Source organism: Schistocerca nitens, chromosome 7 (assembly GCF_023898315.1).
Source record: "Schistocerca nitens isolate TAMUIC-IGC-003100 chromosome 7, iqSchNite1.1, whole genome shotgun sequence".
Lineage (NCBI taxonomy): Eukaryota > Metazoa > Arthropoda > Insecta > Orthoptera > Acrididae > Schistocerca > Schistocerca nitens.
In genome coordinates, this window is record NC_064620.1 from 580,690,870 (window position 1) to 580,706,876 (window position 16,007).

The window sequence follows — 16,007 nt, forward strand, 5'->3', positions numbered from 1 at the left end:
AGAAGCTCCTCAGTTTGCCTCACAAGGGCTGAGTGCATCCCGCTTGCCAACGGCGCTCGGCACACCGGACGGTCACCCATCCAAGTGCAAACCCAGCCCGACAGCGCTTGACTTCAGTGATCTGGCAGCAAGGCCCTTGTCCCCCAACTAAGAACATTTGGAGAATTACGGACAGGGTCCTCAAACCAGCTCGGTAATTTGACGATCTATCACGCCAATTTGTCAGCATTGCACGGTATCCCTCAGTAGAACCTCCAACACATCTGCAAATCAACGCCACGCTAAATAGTTGCTTGCATAAGGGCCAGAGTAGGACCAACGCGTTTCTGAGTTGCTCAGTGTGTGAAACTCTTCCTCTTGCATCAGTAATCCAGTTTTCTGAAATTGTAATACTTGGATTGTATATGTAACAGGGTCGCTCCAAAAGAAATGCACAGTATTTTTTTAAAAAATCCATCTTTTATTCTACATGTTGGAAAGTTTTACAGTGTGTATATACATCCTTTAGGAACAATATTTTCATTTCTCCACATAATGTCCATCTCTCTCAACTGCCTTACGCCATCTTGGAACCAGCGCCTGTATACCCGCACGGTAAAATTCTGGACCAACCTGTTGGAGCCATTGTTTGGCAGCGTGCACAAGGGAGTCATCATCTTCAAACCTTGTTCCACGAAGAGAGTCTTTCAGTTTCCCAAAGAGATGATAGTCACATGGAGCCATGTCAGGACTGTAAGGCGGGTGTTTCAGTGTTGTCCATTCGAGTTTTGTGATCGCTTCCACGGTTTTTTGACTGACATGTGGCCGTGCATTGTCGGGCAACAGCAAAACATCCTGCTTTTGCCGATGTGGTCGAACACGACTCAGTCGAACTTGAAGTTTCTTCAGTGTCGTCACATATGCATCAGAATTTATGGTGGTTCCACTTCATCTACATCTACATCTACATCTATACTCCGCGAGCCACCTTACGGTGTGTGGCGGAGGGTACTTATTGTACCACTATCTGATCCCCCCTTCCCTGTTCCATTCACGAATTGTGCGTGGGAAGAACGACTGCTTGTAAGTCTCCGTATTTGCTCTAATTTCTCGGATCTTTTCGTTGTGATCATTACGCGAGATATATGTGGGCGGTAGTAATATGTTGCCCATCTCTTCCCGGAATGTGCTCTCTCGTAATTTCGATAATAAACCTCTCCGTATTGCGTAACGCCTTTCTTGAAGTGTCCGCCACTGGAGCTTGTTCAGCATCTCCGTAACGCTCTCGCGCTGACTAAATGTCCCCGTGATGTCCACAAGCAAGAGTCCTTCGGAATCGAAATACACCGTAGCCATAACTTTTCTAGCAGAAGGTGTGGTTTTTAATTTTTTTTTTTTTTCCTTGGGTGAATTTCCATGATGCCACTTCATTGATTGCCTCTTCGTCTCTGGTGAAAAATGATGGAGTCATGTTTCATCACCTGTCACAATTCTTCCGAGAAATTCATCTCCACCATTCTCGTACTGTCCCAAAAGTTCGCTGCATACTGTTTTTCATGTTTCTTTGTGAGCCACTGTCAACATCCTGGGAACGCACCTGGCACAAACCTTTTTTAACGCCAACACTTTCAGTATTCTGCAAACACTTCCTTCCCCTATCCCAACGTAGCGTGACAATCCGTTCATTGTGATGCGTCTGTCAGCAGTCACCAATTCATTAACTCTCCGCACATTGTCTGGAGTGTGTGCAGTACGAGGCCTGCCGCTGCGAAGACAATCCTCAATATTGCCGTGCCCGCTTTCATCACGTAACCTGCTTGCCCACCGACTAACGGTACTGCGATCGACAACAGGATCTCCATACACCTTTTTCAACCTCTTGTGGATGTTTCCCAGTGTCTCGTTCTCACAGTGAGCCGTGGAAAAAATTGCTGTTTTGAACAGCGCGCTGCAGCGCGTAGGGTAAAGCAGTCGCCTTCCGTTTCTGGCGGTGGCGCGGATGTGGCAATCGCAGCTTTGGTGTCTCCCTCTGGTGGGAAAGGGAAAAAGTTGCTTGTTCACGTGCATTTAAGGGGCGCTATGAGCTCGGCAGTTTGTTAGTTTGTCAGTGTCGGCGAGTCTAGTCCGTTGGTCAGTCGGAGTGAGGCTAGGTCAGTCTCGCGTCACCAGTTGCTGGTCTGTCTCTCATTTGCTTTTGTGCGGCAGTTGGTGTCTGTCTGTCGTCGGAGTGCTAGTATATCTGTCGTTTGGATCAAACTTTAAAGCTAGAAAATGAGAGTCTTGCCACTCTGCCAGTAACAGAACTCAGCTAACGGTCGCCCGGTCGGGGCTGAGTTCCTGCATCTGAGTCTGCGCGTTAGGCCGCCAGTCTGGTCGAGTTGCTCGAGCAACGGTCATTGGCGGTTGGATCGGTCGGTTGGTCGGTCGCGCACTGAGACACGAGATGACTTGTCCGCCTTGAGCGTCGGCGCATGTGAGGTACCCACGTGAGTCCAGTGGGCAGCGCCGTATAGAAAGGGGTAGTGGCTTCGCGGTTCACACGAGAGCAACAGAAGCGAAACCACGACATCGGGCTGGCCGGGGCGAGCTGCGACGCCGTGAGACGGGAGATCGGCGCGCCTTCCTGCGTCCGTTGAAGCGGCTGGCAGCGGACGGTTCGGGAGAGCGTTGGGGGTGCTGCGCCAGGTCTTCGCCAGAAATCGTAGTTTATTAGAAGTTAAGTGATTGGAGATATGTTGTTTCATTTACTTGTTAAATTCTACTTGTTTTCTTGGTGAGGTCACCAGCCGCTTTGTTTTGGGGTCGTTCCACCATTCGTCTCCGTTTGCCCACCCGCTGGTAGGTGGTTATTTGTGAATTGAGTGGTCCGTTTTTCCCTTGTGGAATTGGGGAGGTTTAGAGCAATCTGCGGTTCGGGTTGTTTAGTAACCCCCCCCCCCCCCCCCCGTCAATCTGCCATACGTTAATAGCTGCCTCTGTCATGTTTGTCGGATTCGGTGTTAACGAATTTATTGCTTAACGGCTGAGTTCTTGAAATGTGTTTTTATCTTGCCTATCATCTTGCGAGTTGGTGTATGTGTAATGTAGAGCATGTTGTAAATTGTATGTAAGTCTGCATTTTATGGGTTTTATTTAAATAGTCATTTTAGGTTATAAGGTTGTCGTCCTTCAACCATGAGTCCTTAAAAAAATTGCACTTTCGGTGGGAAATAATTTGAGTGTTGTACCATTTCCATCCCTCTTACGGGGTGCATAGTTTACGTGTTTGTGTGATGTGTTAAAATTTCTTTTGTTTAAAGTAATCTGGTGTGTTGGAGATTTGCACCAGTGTACTCTTTCAGAGGTTGTTGTGAGCGGTCATGACTACGGCCGTGTTGAAAGGGAGCAGGCAAGCTCATCAGCCCGAAGGCTCATCCTATTAATATTGTTCTGTTTGCCTCCTAATAAAATTGTAACTTGGTATTTAGAGGGTGCTTTTCTGCTTATAATTTTAAACCTGTTTTTTGAAAAAGCTTTTAGGAATAAAATTCACATTTGTTAAAAGTAATTTCATTTTCCATCAGTTACTTCCTGGCAACTGCTTCCACGCTCACCTAGTGTGATTAAATGTGTTGTTGATGAATCGCTAGTAAATAAAATAAATTCTTTAAGAAAAGACTTTGAAAGTAAATTTACGGTTCACGCAGCACAGGAATTCTATGACAGCACGTTGCTTCTGACGAACGTCAAGTGTAGCAGCCATCTTGAAGACATGCTGTGACGGCGCCACTCACGGGAACAGGTTGAACTAAGTTTGAAAACAAGCGGGAAGGATGTATCTGTTCTTGTTGTTGTGGTCTTCAGTCCTGAGACTGGTTTGATGCAGCTCTCCATGCTACCTGTGGTGTGCGTACTGTAAGACCTTCGGTACACGCACCATCAGATTATTTGACTTGTCGCACTAGCGAAGTAGGCGAGTGTCAGCAATATGTCTCGTGGTCTTATCGTGGTGTGTTTATCTTGTGCCGTTAGGACAGACGATAGAAATGCCACTTGCACGCTTAGAGTAGCAGATTGACGGTGACCAACTTTAAACAGAACTTGATTAATTTTCTCACACATTTATTAAAATAATAAAAAGCATAGAAATTACTTAACTTCATTCTGGATGCTGTTTACAATTGACAATCTGAAGTTCCTTTGGTCTTGGTACGTTAATCTTATTCTCCATATCTCTGATACTTGACAAAGTGTCTATACATTTCCCTTCATGGCTATGTACAGGAATACGATAATCTTATTAGGCGCAGACTGAAACTTGACTATAGACAAATGCAGACTAATGCAGACTGGCTAATCGGAGGTCTGTACACTCGTTATAATACCTCGCGCGTTCAGGTATCACTGCACGAGTGTGATCCGCGAGGAGAAAAGATTCTACGTTAGCAGCAATCTCATTGGCTGCGTTACATATTAATACGCGGATCGGCGGAAGCAGAATTTGGTCCGTTTCTAAGACAGCGCCATCTCGTAGTGCGGAGACGGACGAGCGCTGCGCCCGTGCTGTTGTGCTTAGCGGGGCGCGCTCTAGTGGGAAAGTTATGTACGCGCTGATTACGCGGAACTATGTACACAACACTACCCTATCCTGTGCAAGCTTCTTCATCTCCCAGTACTTACTGCAACCTACATCCTTCTGAATATGCTTAGTGTATTCATCTCTTGGTCTCCCTCTACGATTTTTACCCTCCACGCTGCCCTCCAGTGCTAAATTGGTGATCCCTTGATGCCTCAGAACATGTCCTACCAACCGGCCCCTTCTTCTTGTCAAGTTGTGCCACAAAACTGTTCTTCTCCCCAATTCTATTCAATACGTCCTCATTAGTTATGTGATCTACCCATCTAATCTTCAGCATTCTTCTGTAGCACCACATTTCGAAAGCTTCGATTCTCTTCGTGTCCAAACTATTTATCGTCCATGTTTCACTTCCATACATGGCTACACTCCATACAAATACTTTCAGAAACGAATTCCTGACACTTAAAACTATACTCGATGTTAACAAATTTCTCTTCTTCAGAAACGCTTTCCTTGCCATTGCCAGTCCGCATTTTATATCCTCTCTACTTCCACCATCATTAGTTATTTTGCTTCCCAAATAGCAAAACTCCTTTACCACTTTAAGTGTCTTATTTCCCAATCTAATTCCCTCAGCATCACCCGACTTAATTATACTACATTCCATTATCCTCGTTTTGCTTTTGTTGATGTTCATCTTATATCCTACTTTCAAGACACTGTCCATTGCGTTCAACTGCTCTTCCAAGTCCTTTGTATCTACACACTGTAAAACTTTCACACATGCACAATGAAATAGTATTTTTTACAAAAATAGTGGGCAAAATGGTTGAAATGGCTCTGAGCACTATGGGACTTAACTTCTGAGGTAATCAGTCCCCTAGAACTTAGAACAACTTAAACCTAACTAACTTAAGAACGTCACACACATCCATGCCCGAGGCAGGATTCGAACCTGCGACCGTAGCGGTCGCGCGGTTCCAGACTGTAGCGCCTGGAACCGCTCGGCCACTTCGGCCGGCTAATAGTGTGCATTTCTTTTGGAGTGACCCTCGTACATCACGTCTGTAAATTTCCGTCCGATTCGGACAATCGTTTGTGGTAGGCCGCCCTTTTTTGTTACCAGCATCATGTTATGTACCAGCCTAACCCTGTATGACGCACTGTTGGAGAGAATTTACAGTGGCTTCTGTAGTATGGGACTGTGGTGAGGACTTGTTTCCGGCCGGAGTGGCCGTGCGGTTCTAGGCCCTGCAGTCTGGAACCGAGCGACCGCTACGGTCGCAGGTTCGAATCCTGCCTCGGACATGGATGTGTGTGATGTCCTTAGGTTAGTTAGGTGTAATTAGTTCTAAGTTCTAGGCGACTGATGACCTCAGACGTTAAGTCGCATAGTGCTCAGAGCCATTTGAGCCATTTGAGGACTTGTTGTGTACGTCAGAGTGCGTGTGTGATGTGCTTGTGGCAGCTGAAGGCACTGTCGCCTTCGCCAGTGCTGCGTCGCCGCGGCGGACCTTGTCCTGGCGGCGGCAAACACTTCCGAGAAAGCGGCGCGCGGCAGGAAGGGCGAAGGGCGGCTCGGCGGCAGCTCTCGCAGTTGCGACACGGCGCGGGCTGCTCGCAGGGGCGGAGCCCGTCCAGTCTTCCGACAGTTGCAGCGCAGCGCAGCACGGGGCCAACACTTTGCGTCAGCGGGGACATGGACGTCACGCGCCACTGCTGGCGGCCAGATACAAGACCCACCTTCCCTTCTGCGAACCGTGTCGTAAGGAAAGACGTCTCCACCATGGCGTCGTCAACAGACCCTCGGGCGTATTTCATGTCACTGTACGACAGGAAGCAGCCTTGGAGTGAACAAAATGTTTACTCTTGCCGGACAGTGTTTATTTATTTCTATGACGCGTTTCAGATGTTAAAACGGCCTTCAATGTGGATTAATACGGCATACGTGTGTTGCCTACATGTACATCAACATGGATACTCTGCAAATCACATTCAAGTGCCCGACAGAGGGTTCATCGAACCGACTTCACAATAATTCGCTGTGATTCCAGTCACGTACAGCTCGAGGAAAAAACGAGGAAAAAACGTATCTTTCCGTGCGAGCTATGATTTCCCTTTTTTATTAAGATGATCGTTTCTCTACATCTACATCTACATACATACTCCGCAATCCACCATACGGTGCGTGGCGGATGGTACCTCGTACCACAACTAGCATCTTCTCTCCCTGTTCCACTCCCAAACAGAACGAGGAAAAAATGACTTCCTATATGCCTCTGTACGAGCCCTAATCTCTCTTATCTTATCTTTGTGGTCTTCACGCGAAATATAAGTTGGCGGCAGTAAAATTGTACTGCAGTCAGCCTCAAATGCTGGTTCTCTAAATTTCCTCAGTAGCGATTCACGAAAAGAACGCCTCCTTTCCTACAGAGACTCCCACCCAAGTTCCTGAAGCATTTCCGTAACACTCGCGTGATGATCAAACCTACCAGTAACAAATCTAGCAGCCCGCCTCTGAATTGCTTCTATGTCCTCCCTCAATCCGACCTGATAGGGATCCCAAACGCTCGAGCAGTACTCAAGAACAGGTCGTATTAGTGTTTTATAAGCGGTCTCCTTTACAGATGAACCAACCACATCTTCCCAAAATTCTACCAATGTACCGAAGACGACCATCCGCCTTCCCCACAACTGCCATTACATGCTTGTCCCACTTCATGTCGCTCTGCAGTGTTACGCCCAAATATTTAATCGACGTGACTGTGTCAAGCGCTACACTACTAATGCAGTATTCAAACATTGCGGGTTTCTTTTTCCTATTCATCTGCATTAATTTACATTTATCTATATTTAGAGTTAGCTGCCATTCTTTACACCAATCATAAATCCTGTCCAAGTCATCTTGTACCCTCCTACAGTCACTCAACGACGACACCTTGCCGTACACCACAGCATCATCAGCAAACAGCCGCACATTGCTATCCACCCTATCCAAAAGATCATTTATGTAGATAGAAAACAACAGCGGACCTACCACACTTCCCTGGGGCACTCCAGATGAGACACTCACCTCCGATGAACACTGACCATCGAGGACAACGTACTGGGTTCTCCCTGTGCAGGTCGACGTCAACAGAATATTTTCGCATTCGGAAGAAAATGGAAATGAGCGTTTGGCGTCATTGGCCGTGAGGCCCCTTACGGGAGAGGTCCGGCCGCCTTGGTGCAGGTCTCATTACATTCAACGCCACATTAGGCGACCTGCGCGCCGGATGGGGATGAAATGATGATGAAGACAACATTCGGAGGAGCAAATTGGTGACGGAAATTGCGCGAGAAGATTCTGCCGCAAGGAAAGACGCCTTTGTTTTAACGATGTCCACCCCAATCCTATATCATGTCAGTGACAGTCTCTCGCATATTTCGCGATAATACAAAACGTGCTGCCCTTCTTTGAACTTTCTCGATGTACTCCGCCAATCCTATCAGGTAAGGACCTCACATTCTGCAGCAGCATTCTCAAAGCAGACGGACAAGCGTAGTGTAGACTGTCTCTTTAGTAGATCTGTTACATTTTCGCCCGCATCTCGTGGTCGTGCGGTAGCGTTCTCGCTTCCCACGCCCGGGTTCCCGGGTTCGATTCCCGGCGGGGTCAGGGATTTTCTCTGCTTCGTGATGGCTGGGTGTTGTGTGCTGTCCTTAGGTTAGTTAGGTTTAACTAGTTCTAAGTTCTAGGGCACTTATGACCACAGCAGTTGAGTCCCATAGTGCTCAGAGCCATTTGAACCATTGTTACATTTTCTAAATGTCTTGTCAATAAAACGCAGTCTTTGGTTAGCCTTCCCCACAACATTTTCTATGTGTTCCTTCCAATTTAAGTTGTTAGTGATTGTAATTCCTAGGTATTTAGTTAAATTTATTGCCTTTAGATTTGACTGATTTATCGTGTAACCGAAGTTTAACAGATGACGTCACACTTCTCGTTATTTAGGGTCAATTGCCAAATTTCGCACCATTCAGATACCTCTCCTAAATCGTTTTGCAATTTGTTTTGAGCTTCTGATGATTTTACTAGTCGATAAACGACAGCTTAATCTGCAAATACCCTAACACGGCTGCTCACATTGTCTCCTAAACCCTTTATATAAATAATGAACAGCAAAAGATCTATAACAGAACCTTGGGGAAGAGTAGAAATCACATCTGTTTTACTAGACTACGAACTGTGACCTCTCTGATAGAAAATCACGAATCCAGTCACATAACTGACACCATATTGCACAAGCACGCAATTTCACTATAAGCCGCTTGTATGGTACAGTGTCAAATGCCTTCTGGAAATCTAGAAATACGGAATCAATTTGTAATCGTTTGTCAATAGCACTCGACACTTCATGTGAGTAAAGAGCTAGTTGTGTTTCACAAGAACGATGTTTTCTAAACCCGTGTTGACTGTCAGGAATAACATACAGAATAATGAAAAAGAAAGTTGAGAATCTTTTAGAGGAGAAACATTTTCGCTTTAGAAAAGGCGAAGGCACCAGAGGAGCACTTCTGGCGCTGTTCTTGATACTAGAAGCAAGACTACAGAAAAATCAAGATACCGTCATAGGACTTGTCGATCTAGAAAAACCTTCGACAGTGTAAAATGGTGTAATATGTTCGAAAGTCTGAGAAAAAGAAAAGTTAACTATAGGGACGAATGGGCAACATACAACATATAAAAGAACCGAGAGAAACAATAAGATTGGAAAAATAAAATAGAAATGCTCGAATCAAAAAAGATGTAAGACAGAGGTGCAGTCTTTCGGCCCCATTGTTCAGATTATCCATCGAAGCAGCAATGACAGAAACAAAAGAAACATTATTTAATTCTCGAATTAAAAGTGTATCATTGATAATATTCGCTGATGAGATTGGTGCCCACAGTAAAAGTGAAGAAGAATCACAGGATCTATTGAAAGGTAGGGACACACTAACGAGAACAGAATATGGACCGAGAGTAAGCCGGAAAAAGGCAAAAGTAATGAGAAATGGGAGACATGAGAAAAGCGAGAAACTTAAAATCAGAATTCGTGATCACGAGTTACATGAAGTCAAACAATTCTGCTACCCTGGAAAGAAAATAAACAATGACGGATTAAGAAAAATGGTCATAAAAGACAGTCTAGCATTCTAAAAGGTGGCATCCCTGCCCAAGAGAAATTCATTGGAATCAGAAATAGGGCTCAATTTGAGGAAGAAATTTCTGAGAATGCACAGTATTGTGTGCTAATGAATCATGGGGAGTAGGAAAACCAAAAAGACGCGAGTCGAAGCGTTTCAGACGTGGTTCTACAGAAGAATGTTGCAAATTAGGTGGACTAATAAGATAAAGAATGAGGAGGTTAGTAGCAGGGCAAAGCGGGCATGCCCCCGCTCTGCATTCTTGCAGGATTTATTCAAGGTGGCGTATCCGAGATGGCGGCCATAGATGTGGCAACGTCGCAATGACATCACAGTGGGAAGTTCAAAGTTTGGAGGGGAAAATAGGTCAATTGGGCTACATCCACTAACCTAGCACCTCCCCTCTCCTTCCTGCTCCCCTACCCCACCCTTTCCCTTCCCCATCTGGAAATTGGAAGGAAAAGAACTCAGTCTGTGTTGGACTGCCAGACAGAATGGACAAGTCTTTATTTTGCGTTCATTGCTTCCCTCCTCTTCTCTCCCCCATCTGGAAATTGGTGGGAAAAGGACTTAGTCTGTGCTGGGCTACCAGATAGGACAGACATAAGTATGCATTGTTTATTTAAACAATTTGAGTTGTTACAGGCAGTAGCTGCTTCCAGTTTATTCACCACGAGGTCCAGAGACCAACTGACCTACTTCACAACTACCAGGGGGCACTATTATCACTGCCCATTTCCTCTCCTGTGACGTAATACAATATGGCGGTCAGGGGAAAAATGGCGGGAAAAGGACTCAGTCTGTGTCTAGCTGCCGGACTGGAAGGATGTATTTAATTGTTTACTGTGTTCAATGGACGAGATATCTGTGCTGGAGAAGGGGGAGTATATTAGCTATCTATAGTCATTCATCTGAGGGCTGTGTCGATAGCAATGATATTTGGTAAAGACGAATAAGCTTAATGAAGTAATGAATATGCAGCAGGATCGGGCTAAGTTACGTTTCGCAACTCATACTGATAAATGGGTGTGCTGTAACAATAGATCATTTGATAAATGTCCAGTCAGTCAGTCTTCCAAAGTGCAAGAGGCAAGACGTTCATCCGCTCCACCACGTGACCTCTCCCAATGGGCGCTTCAACTCCTATGATAGATAGAGATGAATTTCGAGATCTCCCTATTACATTCACTCATTAGTACTGCAAATTAAGTGATCTGACTGTTTTACAGTTTACACAGATGAATTGAAAATGAAAGATATCAGACATTTAGGGTGTGCCTTTTGGTGTCGTTTCTGAAAGTATTTGTATGGAGGGTAGCCATGTATGGAAGTGAAACATGGACGATAAACAGTGTAGACCAGAAGAGAATAGAAGCTTTCGAAATGTGGTGCTACTGAAGAATGCTGAAGATTAGATGGGTAGAGCACGTAACTAATGAGGAGGTACGTAATAGAATTGGGGAGAAGAGGAATTTGTGGCACAACCTGATTGGAAGGGATCGGTTGATAGGACACATTCTGAGGCATCGAGGGATCACCAATTTAGTATTGGAGGTAAGCGAGGAAGGTAAAAATCATAGGAGGAGATCTAGAGATGAATACATAAGCAGATTTAGAAGGATGTAGGTTGCCGTAGTTATTCGAAGATGAAGAGGCTTCCACAGGCTAGAGTAGCATGGAGAGTTGGATCAAACCAGTCTCTGGACTGCTTCCAAAAATCAGAAAGTTGGGAGATCTGTGTAAGATCTACATTCCTGCTGGCGTGTTGTGATATTGTCCACTGTGGCCAGAGTTTCACTGTCTGAGGGCACCAGTGCCTTCAGTTTTGGAGATCTGTGAGACTCCCCTGACTGATCCGTCCTCCGACATCTGGCCCATGTTGTAGATGAGATAGACGATCAGTCCCGCTGATTCGCCACACTGCTTAGGGCTCCCACGTAATGATTGGTATGTGCTATCACACAGCAGTAGTCTAAGTAAAATCTAAGGTACAATAATACTACATATCTGCAAAATTATAGTGCCACTGTGAGAGCATAAATCTATGTAATAACACTTAGAATTCACCTACAGGCAGACAACAGAACCACAAAAATACTGTACTGACACAACGCCAATAGGTCTGGTCCGAAATTATATCTTTTGTGTAACAACGGTTCATTAAAACCCATGTTTGGCTGCCCAGAGTCTTCATAGCAGACTTCAGTAACGGTGAGATGTCGTGCTGTAATTCCAATGTGCGGTATATCTGTAACGGCACTGTTAAAGAGTATTATTTTATTCTTTAAATTAAGTGAACTCTTCTTTGAGTGGCTGTTATGTAGCGAAACGTGGTACAATGTTCGCTCGATTGTGCAGGTAATAGTTGGCAAGGGTAAAATTTCGAAACAGTTAGTGGGAATAGTGGGATTAAACTCGTCATCGACTGCAGGCTCCCCATATAGCCGCACAATTAACTGACAATACGAAACATGGCCCAAAATTTAATTCTGGCCGACCGCTGTGGCAGAGCGGTTCTAGGCGCTTCAGTCCGGAACCGTGTTGCTGCTACGGTCGCAGGTTCGAATCCTGTGATGTCCTTAGGTTAATTAGGTTTAAGTAGTTCTAAGCTATAAAACCTGTACTATATTTCTAAATGTTAAAGCCCTCTACTGCTAACATAATGAGTACTTTTATACATATTAATTCTAGCTGGAACTGCCTTTACCAATATTCCACATCACTCTAATGTAAAAATAAGTCAATAGTTAAAGAACTTTTGTTCATGATTTTTTAAATATAAAGTGTACAGCCATACAAACAGCTTTAGTCCATTACAATCACTATAACTTTTATACATATACCTTTAGCTAAAATACACAGAATCTACTCTTGATAATACCCCAGGTCATGTTGACATAACAACGGAAATAAGTCCACAGTTTATCTGAAGATTTGTTACTGATTTAAATATAAAGGTACTAGTCATACAGACAGCTGCATCTCACTTCATATACAATAATTCTGTATTATTGATTGCTGGGTATTCATGTTAATGCCAATTATGATATTATACAAAAATTTTTATAAACTGCCTGTAATATACAAATAGAAATAAGATATCAGATCACCTGAAGTTTGTTCTTGTAGTAATTTATTTATTTATTTTATCTTGTGCTCTCATGTTAACGCCATTCTGATTAAAATACTTGCCCTTATATCGACTATAATACATGTAAATAACAACAAATTTCGTCTCTGTACAAAGTAGGCCTATGCCATATCTTTCTGTCAAGATGTTTGTTACAAGCAACAGTTGTAAAGCTCATGCTGGATGCTGGAAAAGTCTCGCTGCCAAAGTGTAAATTAACATAGTTTGTGTGGAAGTGTGTGTACTGATTTAACTACTGGACATCAAAATGGAGGCAGACAGATGGATACGAACCGAAAAAAGCCGCCTATACTGTCGCAGTAAGTAAAAACTAAATTTACATCCATATCGACAGATAAGCTGTAGTGATAGCGACACATTAAAGTGTGACGCATCTTTTTGTCATAACGCCAGCACCCAGATGCTGATGAAGATGAACCGAAAACCGGTTCATGTAATGAAACATAATTATTCCAAAAAAAGTGACTGGTTGCAGTTCTGTATAACTTATATAGCTTCCATTTGATTTAATTCTGAAAGAAAAAGAAAACAGGTAATCATGTAATTTAAGAATAATTACGTGAACATTGTATTACAGGAAGAAGTCTCATCATAAAACAATGTAGACATTTCCTCGTATGTGTAATTATAGTCCATAAATCTTGCTGTAATGTTTGAATACTCACGGTGTAAACCTCCTTGACCAAGTTTACACACACATCTAAATTCTACCTTGAATCGATTCAGAGTGCTCAATACTTCATTCATTCGTGAGACAATGGGTAATGAACAAAAGACTGGCAGCAGATAGAACAATACGCATTGGACGCCAAAGGTGGCTACCGCCACAGACACACAGTACATCACTAGCCTAACAAAGGCGAATCTTTTACTGAAGCCTACGTTTGGTAAGATAAGGTGGGGACGTCAAGACATTTGTACATTGTAGTAATATAATTCTCTGAAACGAAATGACGTAAGTTTTACGAGGTGGTCTAAAGAACTTCTGCTGTTGACCAAATATTTTCTTACTAGTTGAGTTTAACACATATGCTGGAGAGGCGTATTATGAGAAGACCATCCTGTTACGTATACACAAATTTAAAGCAAATTGTAATTTCCGTAAAGACACTCAAATGAATAAAAACGCTTTTTATCAGCGACAAATAGTACGTTCTACTTACAGGAACACTTTCATAACGAGCAAACTATTCGAAGAAAACCAGAAGTTGACCAAAACTGGTCAGAAACACATGGTTAAGTTACGTCTGTTACAATTAGATTCATTACAGAGCTCAAAATGTATCGCACATTAACTATTTCAAGACTGTCAGTGTTTACGTAAGACAAATTGTAATGTAATTATTTAGGCTTACAGAAGTACTGTTTTATCAGTAAATAAACCACTGTTTACAAGTCCTTTGCGCTCGCCGCCATATTGCGATTCCAAAGTGCTGGCTTCAGTGACAACAATGATACTGTACACAGTATTTCCAGTCTAGTGATGCATGTCTGTCGCTACTACACAGACAAGAGGACCTCTGGTGAACAGGAAACTGGTAATTGTTAGCACAACATGATGTACTATACAATGAAAACTGAGACAGGTGAAATACAAAGTTAAATACAGTGTACAATAATTAAGGATATCACGAAATAAAATAAGGATTCAAGCTCAATTATTACAGCAACCTGAGAGAAACCAATCTGCTCGTTTTTTGCGAAGTAAAGTTCTACCTAGGCTTATGGTTCCAATTTCGAATGTGGGGTTGCATAAGAACTAAGACACGAAGTATGTTAATGAACGATGTACAAACATTGAAACCAGTACATAATACCAGTGGAATAAATAAACTTCCAGTCTCCCTCATTCAGGTTCGAATATAGGAATGTTCGTAAGCTTCGTATCGTGAACAATAATGCCTTCCAACGCTTCATACTGTGAATGAACGGGGAAGAAATCTTGCTACATGCATCTTCTAGTACATAAATTACAGTGATGTATAGGATGAAAATGTAAGCGTAGAAACTGTTGAAAACAAGGAAGCGTAGAGAATAACGTCAAATTTCAGCGATTACGTGCGGGTCACGGAGCCTTCAGTGAATTACGTCTCCCTTTCCTGTGAAGTTGTTGCGTCAGTTTTCCGCGTTACAGTTTGGGCAAGCATTCCAGAAAGATTGTCTAGATGGCACACTTTCCCCGTAACTATAATGACGAAAACATAACCTACATCAGTGATCTAAAACAAAGTAAACAATGAGTAATATGTTTCACTTAGAGCACACGAAATCAACTGTAACAGATATCTCTATCGCTATCGTGAACTACGCTGAAAGGAATCAGAAGTCCCAGATTACATATGTTGTTTCACATATTGCCGAACACGATACATTCCTGACCCAAGAACAGTTCCTGTGACAAGAAACGGCGAGAAAGCAAACGCCTTTCCACGTACAGCTCGGGTCTAGGGAAGTGTGAAAGTGCAGCTCACCAACGCCTCACTTCCATTCCTAAAAGTAGGTGAAACGCCACACTTCCCCCCTTAACCTGTATTTCGCGGAAAATTTCTCCCTCGCCAAAGGAAACGTTGCAAGAAGTCTGATACAGATATTCCTGTGTGGAAATAGGCATCTGTGAGGTCAATCAAAGTTGCTCGTACCACAGTATTGATAGAAATACAACTAACCTGTGACTCCACGATGACTATTTTTTATAAATTTAAAGTGAACTCGGCCATTCTTAAATGTCGTACGCATTTACTGAATGGTTCATATGATTCTGGGAATACTTGTGGCGCCTCTTTGGGTTAGAATTTAGTTGTTTACAGCCGTCGTCATTATCGTGTACATACTACTGCTATTCAGTAATGGAACAATGAAGTTACCAAATCTAAACAACAACTCTGTTATTTCAATTTGTTGCACTAATGTGCAGTGTGGCAGGCCTGAGTGGCCGAGAGGTTCTAGGTACTTCGGTCTAGAACCGCGCGACGGCTACGGTTGCAGGTTCGAATCTTGCCTCGGGCATGGATGTGTGTGATGTCGTTAGGTTAGTTAGGCTTAAGTAGTTCTACGTTCTAGGGGCCTGATGACCTCAGCTGTTAAGTCCCATAGTGCTCAGAGCCATTTGAACCATTTTGTGCAGTGTGTGGATAGTGGCCCGCAGCACAC